The sequence below is a fragment of the Pteronotus mesoamericanus genome, unplaced genomic scaffold (assembly GCF_021234165.1).
Source record: "Pteronotus mesoamericanus isolate MK-2021 breed Mesoamerican mustached bat unplaced genomic scaffold, CSHL_Meso_final contig_94, whole genome shotgun sequence".
Taxonomy (NCBI): domain Eukaryota; kingdom Metazoa; phylum Chordata; class Mammalia; order Chiroptera; family Mormoopidae; genus Pteronotus; species Pteronotus mesoamericanus.
The window spans coordinates 20,157,687-20,165,685 of NW_026555285.1; the positions used below are offsets into that span (position 1 = coordinate 20,157,687).

General features: G+C 37.0%; 2 pseudogenes; one reads left to right on the plus strand and one right to left on the minus strand.

The window, feature by feature from the left end:
- Nucleotides 1-235: 235 nt before the first annotated feature.
- On the minus strand, nt 236-596 carry LOC129081099 (40S ribosomal protein S20-like; annotated as a pseudogene).
- A 2,755-nt stretch (nt 597-3,351) lies between these two features.
- LOC129081044 (60S ribosomal protein L5-like) lies at nt 3,352-5,803 on the plus strand (annotated as a pseudogene).
- The last annotated feature ends 2,196 nt before the right edge of the window (nt 5,804-7,999 follow it).

Genomic DNA, 7,999 nt, shown 5'->3' on the forward strand with positions numbered 1-7,999 from the left:
AATTTCTCTTTCAGATAGCTCATTTTTGGAATATAAAAATGCTATAGATTTCTCAGAAATAATTTTGTATCCTGCTACTTTGTCAAATTCACTTATTTGGTCTAGTAGTTTTTTGATGGAATCTTCAGTGTTTTCTATGTTCATTATCATGTCATCTGCAAATAATGAAAGCTTGACTTCCTCCTTTCCAATTATTTTTGTAACAACTGATAGTCAATTTATTTAAAAGGTTGATTTAAGCATCTGCAATGGTGTGTTCAACCTTGACTTCTGGTTCAATACTGATTAAGAATCTGCTTAACGACCTCAGAAGGGCTGTGCAAGTCACTGAATCACGTGTGGATCTTCATCTGAAATAAATCACAAGTCTTAGAACCCTCCCCACAAGGAGATTTTCTTGTAGTGATTCTCAAAGTCTTAGGGGACATCAAACTGGTTCTTTCACTTTGGGATTTTTTTTTTCCCTTTGTGCTTCTGATCAAGTCAGGACATATCTTCTCCAAAGACTTTACATTCTGTTTGGTTAGAGTAATTCTAATTTGGTGAATTGCCACCTCTGGTTCCATGGATGTTTTTCTGTTATCTTCAAAAACCATTGCTGTAGCACAGCTTGCTGAATGACTGTTCCTTTGAGAGAGCAAACAGCAGTGAGGCAGGAATTAGGAGTCAGCTGCAACAGTGGTCAGTTGTAGCTGCAGCCACTACCTTGTCTTCCTCAAAAAAAAACCAATTTGGATGCCTTTTATTTCTTCTTGACTGATTGCTATGACTAAGGCTTCCAGTACTAAGTTGAATAATGGTGGTAAAGCAGACATCCTGTCTTGTTCTTAAGAGGCACATTTTTGGTTTTGGGCCATTGAGAATGATATTAGCTGTAGGTTATTCATATATGGCATTTATTATGTTATCCATTTGTTCACATTTTGCTAAGATTTTTTATCTTTAATGGGTGCTGGTTTTACTGAATACTTTTTCTGCATCTATTGATATGATTATTTTTGTCTTTCATTTTGTTTATGGGATGTATCACATTTATTAATTTACAAATATTGTACTAACCTTGCTTCCCTTGGATAAATCCCACTTGATCATGGTATACGATCTTTTTGCTATATTAAAGGATCATGTTTGCTAGTATTTTGTTAAGGATTTTGGCATCTACATTCATTAGGGACATTTTTGTGTCTTTATCTTGTTTGGAATTAGGATAATACTAGCCTCATAGAAATAGCTTGGAAGTCTTCTCTTTTTCTGAAACATTTTGCATAGTTTGAGAAGGACTAGTGTTCGTTCTTCTTTGAATGATTTGTAAAACTCTTCTCCTGGGAATTCATCTGGTCCAGGGCTTTTTTGCCCTGGGAATTTTTTGATTATTGTTTTGATCTCATTCATTGTTACTGGCCTATTCAGTCTCCTGTTTCTTCCTGCTTCAGTTCTGGGAGATTGTGTGTTTCTTGAAATGCATTCATTTCATCCAGGTTGACCAATTTCTTCATTTATAATTTTTCATAGTAATTTCTGGCAATCCCTTGCATTTCGGTGATATCAGTTGTTATTTTTCCTCTTTCATTTCTGATTTTATTTATTTGGATCCTCTCCTTCTTTTCATGAGTCTGGTTAAAGATTCATCAATCTTTTTGAAGAGCCAGCTCCTGGTTTCACTGACATTCTGTATTGTTGTTTTAGACTATGTCATTGGTTTCTGCTCTAATATTGATTATTTCTTTTCTTTTACTTGTTTGGACTTTGTTTGTTGTGGTTTTTTTAGTTCTATTTGGTGTAGTGTTAACGTTTTTATTTGAGATTTTTCTTGCTTCTTGAGGTAGGCCTGCAGTACTACAAACTTCCCTATCAGGACTGCTTTCGCTGTGTCCCATAGATTCTGGGTTGTTGTGTGTTCATTTTCATTTATGTCCAGATGTTTTTTGATCTCCTCCTTGATCTCATTAGTTACTCATTCATTATATAATAGCATGCCATTTAGCCTCCAAGTGTTTGAGCGTTTTGAGTCTTTTTATTGAGGGGGACTTCTAATTTCATGTCATTGTCACCTGAGAAAATGCTTGATATGATTTCAATTTTCTTGCATTTGTTAAAACTCTGTTTTGGTCTCCACCCTGTGTCTCCCCAGCAATCAGAATTTCCCTTTATTTGCAGAGTTTTCACTGCAGTCTGCCACCCTCAGAGGCTTTATTCTAGCAATGTGGTTTCTCTTTTAGTCTGAGCTCATATAGTAAACTCTTCAGTCTAGCCCCCAAAGCATAGAAGAGTTTCCTACTGAATATGCAATCTGTGATTTTCACAGGTGTGGTGGAATCACACTGCTTCCCACCACCAGATACCCCACAGTCTCCATCCCTATTGTTATGAGCTGGAGATGGCTGGTACAATTATGGCCCCACAGTTCTAAGGGGAGGAATCTCAGCTGCTGTGATTTCAATCTGATCTCTCAGCTGGCAGAGCAGCTGCGCATGGGGTCTTTGCTTTTCTACATTACAGTTCCTCTTATTAGTCTCCTTGAAGGACCCACACTCCCCAACTGAGTCATTGCCAGGGACTCTGCATAAAACTTCCCCAAGGAACGAAATATTTCTCAAAGTCATTGCTGGCTTCAACCTATAGGTGTCTGAAAGACCTAGGTGGGGTGACATGGTCCCTTTTGCAGCCTGAGCCCCTATCCTGAGCTCTCCAGGTTGGTGCTGCGACAGTGGAAGTGCTGCTCACTGTGAGTGCACAGCCTGAGTCTCACAGTCTCAATGGAACCCCCAAGCTTCCCCCTGCAAAAAAACACACAGACTCCTCTTCCCTTCTGTGTTCAAGCGGCTTGAAGATTCCTGCATGCAGCTAGGGTCTCTGGCTCCAAGGCAGGAGGGAGAACCAAAGTTGCAGTTTATGTCTGGTCTCACAGCTGCGACAGGAGACACACAAAGAGTCTTTTTGCTTCCACTTATAAACCCCGTTTACTAGACTCTGTGAAGCATCTTCTGTATGCCTTGGTTTCTATACCTTCACATCAGCGAAGATTAAGTTGACTGTTCAGGTTTGACATTGAAAGTCCTTCTAAAAATCCAGACTAGCGCAGGACCAAGTAGGCTCAGCTCCCACCTATGGTACCACCATCCTATTTCTTTAATTCTTAATCAGCAGTTAGTGTTATCAATTTTTTACACCTCAATATTCATCATTAATTTGCTCTGATGAGTAGCAAGCAAACGACAATTAATGAAGCATTTTTCTCTTGCAGGGTGGCGTCATGGCTCACAAGTTCTAGCAAGTGCAACATTTGGCAAGCAAGCACTCAGTGTTGAAATACTTTTTTTCTTCATCAAAATGCAATGAGTACCAGATTTGATGAGTTCTGAAGTTGATGAGTACAGAGGTATCACTGTATATAAATTTAAATGATTTTTTCAGTGAAATGGGGTCATAGTTTACAAATAACCCTAAAATATCATGTTTTAACATGATTCTATTGCACATGGCTAGTATACAGTTACTACCTATGTTTCACCAAGAAAGTTCAAAACCACTTGAGCTCATGAGCTCATGCTCTCTCTAATTAAATACACCCCCTCATCTCAGGCTTGCATGTTCCAGAACTTCAAATTACTCTACAATTTAAAAAGAAATTTTCCCATTTTCTTTACATATTTTATCACAATTTAGTAACAAAAAATAGACTGTGACTCATCTACAAAACATTCTTGGATTAGCATCAATGTAAAAAGATTATTTGTTGACTTCCAATTCCCACTCTCCCCTCCCATTTAAACTTCTTGTAGAGAATAATTATTTCCTCTCATTAAAGTGATCGTACAGTTTGAGTTGAAGTAACTCATTTTTCAAACACTTATTTAGCCTATGTTAAGCAGTGTAATTCCACCCTAATGCACCAGTGTTGGTTCAGTTTAGGTGTTTAATTTAAGTTGTCCTGATCAAAATAAAACTCACAAGCTTTAATTTTGTAATAGTTAAAAACAATTAGGATGAATACAAAATATGTCACTAGAAGTTATGACAACACAGAAATGACCTTAGAACGAAGCTGTGACTACAAAAAGCAGAGGAGTGAGATAAAAAAGTCATTGAGTCCAGTCACCTCCCCTGGCTGTCATAGATCTTGTCCATGCCAAACCTACTGACAAGCCTGCAGGCCCACAGCAGGCCAGTACAATGGGGAAAGCATGGGTGGCCAACTAGCGACTTCATCTGCTATTTGGATGCAGAATTTGCCAGAACTACTACTGAAAATAAAGTGTTAGGGGCCCTGAAGGGAGCTGTGGATGGAGGCTTGTCTATCCCTCATGTTACCAAATAATTCCCTGGTTATGATTAAAAAGCAAGGAATGAAATGGAGAAGTACATTGGAAGCACATCATGGGTCAGAACGTTCAGATTATATGTATTGCCTAATGGGAGAAGATAAAGATGCTTACAAGAAACAATTCTCTTCATACATAAAGAAGCATATATCTCCAGACATGATGTAGGAAGTGTACAGGAAAACTTATACTGCTATACAATAGAATCAAGTTTATGGGGAGAACCTAAGAAAGAAGTATAAAAGGTATAGGCAGCAAAATCTTGGACATTCCTCATAACAATATTTTATTGGATATGTCTCCCCAGGCAAGGGGGAAAATAAACAAATGTGACCACATCAAACTGAAAAGTTTTTGCACAATAAAGAAAAATGTCAACAAAATAAAAAGACAGACCACAGAATGAAAGAACATATTCATTGACATATCTGATAAGGGGTTAATATCCAAAATTTATAAAAAAGTTATAAAACTCAACATCAAAGAAATAAAAAACTCAATTAAAACATGGGCCAAGGACCTGAATAGACACTTCTCCAAAGAGAACATACAGACAGCCAATAGACGTATGAAAAGATGCTCGACATCATTATCAGATAAGTGCAATTAAAACCTTAATGATATCGCTTCACATGGGTCAGAACAGCTATCATCAATAAATCAGCAATCAAGTGCTAGTAAGGATGAGGGGAAAGAGTAACTCTTTTGCACTCTTGGTGGGAATGCAGACAGGTGGAGCCACTGTGGAAAACAGTATGGATCTCCCTTTTGACCCAGGGATCCCACTTCTGAGAATATACCCGAAGGAACCCAAAACACTAATTTGAAAGAACATAAGCACCCCTGTGTTCATTGCAGTGTTATTTCCAGTCACCAAGATATGGAAGCACCCTAAGTGTCCATCGATAGATAAGTGGATAAAACAGCTGTGGGACATTTACACAATGGGATAGTACTCAGATATAAAAAAAGAAGAATGTACCTTTTGCGATAGTATGGATGGGCCTGGAGAACATTATGCAAAGTGAAATAAGCAGTCAGAGAAAGACAAATACTGTATGATTTCACTCATATCTGGGATCTAATGAACAAACTGAACTAACAGAGACACAGACTCATAGATAGAGGCCGCAAGGACAGCTAAGTGGGATGGAGGGTAGGTTAGGGGGTAGAAGGATTGAGAAAAAAGGAAACAAGACTCTTGGACATGAGCAACAGTGTGGTGATTGTGGGGGGGTGTTTAAGGGGGCTAAATGGTAATGAAAGAAAAAGTACAATAAAAAAATAAAGAAAAAAATACTGTCAACAAAGACAATCATCCATTCCAACAAAATAAACCCTTTTATGTTGACATTTAAAAAATAAATAAATAAAGGAAGAGTTAGAAGTGTCCCAAATTGTCTCTTGCCCAGAAGAAAGATTAGGTAGCTCAGAAGAAGACAGGTTGCCTAAGAGCTCAGGCATAGGCTGCTGAGAGTTAGTAAACCAAACCACATGAAGTTTTTCCATGAAGTTTTTTCAGACAAAGACAGTAGTAGACTTATTGATCAAACCCTCCCCCGACAAAAAAAAAAGTCATTGAGTTAGCAACATAGTTTACCTTTCATTAAAAATGCACGTAGGCTAGCCCTGGCTGGTGTGGCTCAGTGAATTGAGTGCCAGCTTATGAACCAAAGAATTGCAGGTTTGATTCCCAGTCAGGGCATATGCCTGGGTATGGGCCAAGTCCCCAGTAGGGGACGCATGAGACTCAACCACACATTGATGCTTCTCTCACTCTCTCCCTGCTTTCCCCTCTCCCTAAAAAAATAAATAAAATCTTTAAAAAAAAAAAAGAGGAAAAATTAATTGATGTTCTCTCTCTCAAATCAATAAAGGAATCTTTAAAATAAATGCAATGTAGCCTTGAAAGGTATGGCTCAGTTGGTTGGGTTTCATCCCACAAACTGAAAGGTCACAGGTTCCATTCCCTGTCAGGGTACATGCCTAGGTTGTGGGTTCAGTTCCTAGTCAGGGTGCCCATAAAAGGCACTCATTATATTTCTCACTCACATCAGTGCTTTTCTCCCTCTGTTTCTCCCTCTTTCTTTCCTCTCCAAAAAATTGAAAAGCGTATGCTCAGATGAGGGGGGGCGGGGAGAAAAAAGAATGTCTGCTTATAACCTGGGAAAAAAGGAGCATGGGAGTGCAAAATTGAGTTAAATAGAAAAAAAGAAACTGATGGAATTTATATACAGAACAATGTATGAGATTCATTGAAATATCCAGCACTCGCTGTTATATATATCTGTACTTATATTCATATTCATGCATCCATCCATATTATAGCTATAAAAAAGTTGTTTCTTAATGACATTATTTAGTCATTGGTTCAAACTAACTTTGAGACCTTCCTGATATGGAAAGTATAAGAAGCCTGTAAACAGCATAACATTTAGAGTACAGTATTTTTGTCCTTTATTTCATTGCACCAAGGTATAATTACACCACACATTCATTATTTATCATTTTTAAGTTTTCTTTTCTCAACATTTTCTACCTTTGAATGTTTTCCTTCTAGAAAGCAGCTTTAAAAATGGTCTTTAATGAGGATTGTTGATAGCAAAATCTTTTCATTTTTCTGAAAATAAATTTATTGTTGTTCTATTATTAAAAGTTACTTTTAATCATTGCTCAAAGATAATGTTTATTGATTTTAGAGAAGAAGAAAGGGTTAGGGAAAGAGAGAAACATGATATGAATGAAAAACTCAGGTCAGTTGCTTCTACCTGCATCCCGACAGGGTGCTAAACCTGCAAATATTTTGGTGTATGGGATGATGCTCTAACCAACTGAACCACCTGGCCAGGGTTACTGTTTTATTATTTAAAATAATTAATTTCTAGGTTAAAAGTCATATTCTCTCAGAAAATTAAAAAATATATTATTTAATTATCTTCCAATTTCCAGTGATGAGAAAGCAAATAACAATAAATATGATACTTCATTGGAAGCTATTCTGTCCTCCCTCCTCCCCCCACCTATCTGCTCTTTATATTCCTTTCTTTCTTTTCTTTCTTTCTTTCTTTCTTTCTTTCTTTCTTTCTTTCTTTCTTTCTTTCTTTCATCTCTTTCTTTCAATCTATCATTTTATTTTTATGCTCTAGGTATGGATTTATTCTTATTTATATTTCACCAATTGTATTGAGATCTATGGATCAGAATTTCTTATAGGTTTTGAAAAAAATTCCAAATCTTCAAATATCCTTCTGATAATTTTTTCCTTTCCTTTTGTATGGAACCCTGATTTCATAAACCAGGAGTATAACCTTTGTCTTCCTAGTTTTGTAAAAGGCGCAGACACAGGTGCTCTATCCTATTACACTGCCTACTTTGGGTAAATGCTGGCTTTAGTGTTCTGTTTCACAAACTATATCAAAAATATATGCTATGCAGAGGGCAAGACTAAGCAAAAGCTTGAACAAAGAGGTAATTTTCTCATCTGGGTAAACTAGGATTTTAGTTTTCATTGGCACAAAGTTTGTGAGGTTGACATTTAGAGATATTTCATCAGGTTACCAGGTAATCATATTGCTAGAAATGAAAATACTCCTTATTTCTTTTTAAATTACTTACAACTACATCTAAACACTGAGATTTTTATGTGAACACGACACTATTGCAAGAAAAATGTGATG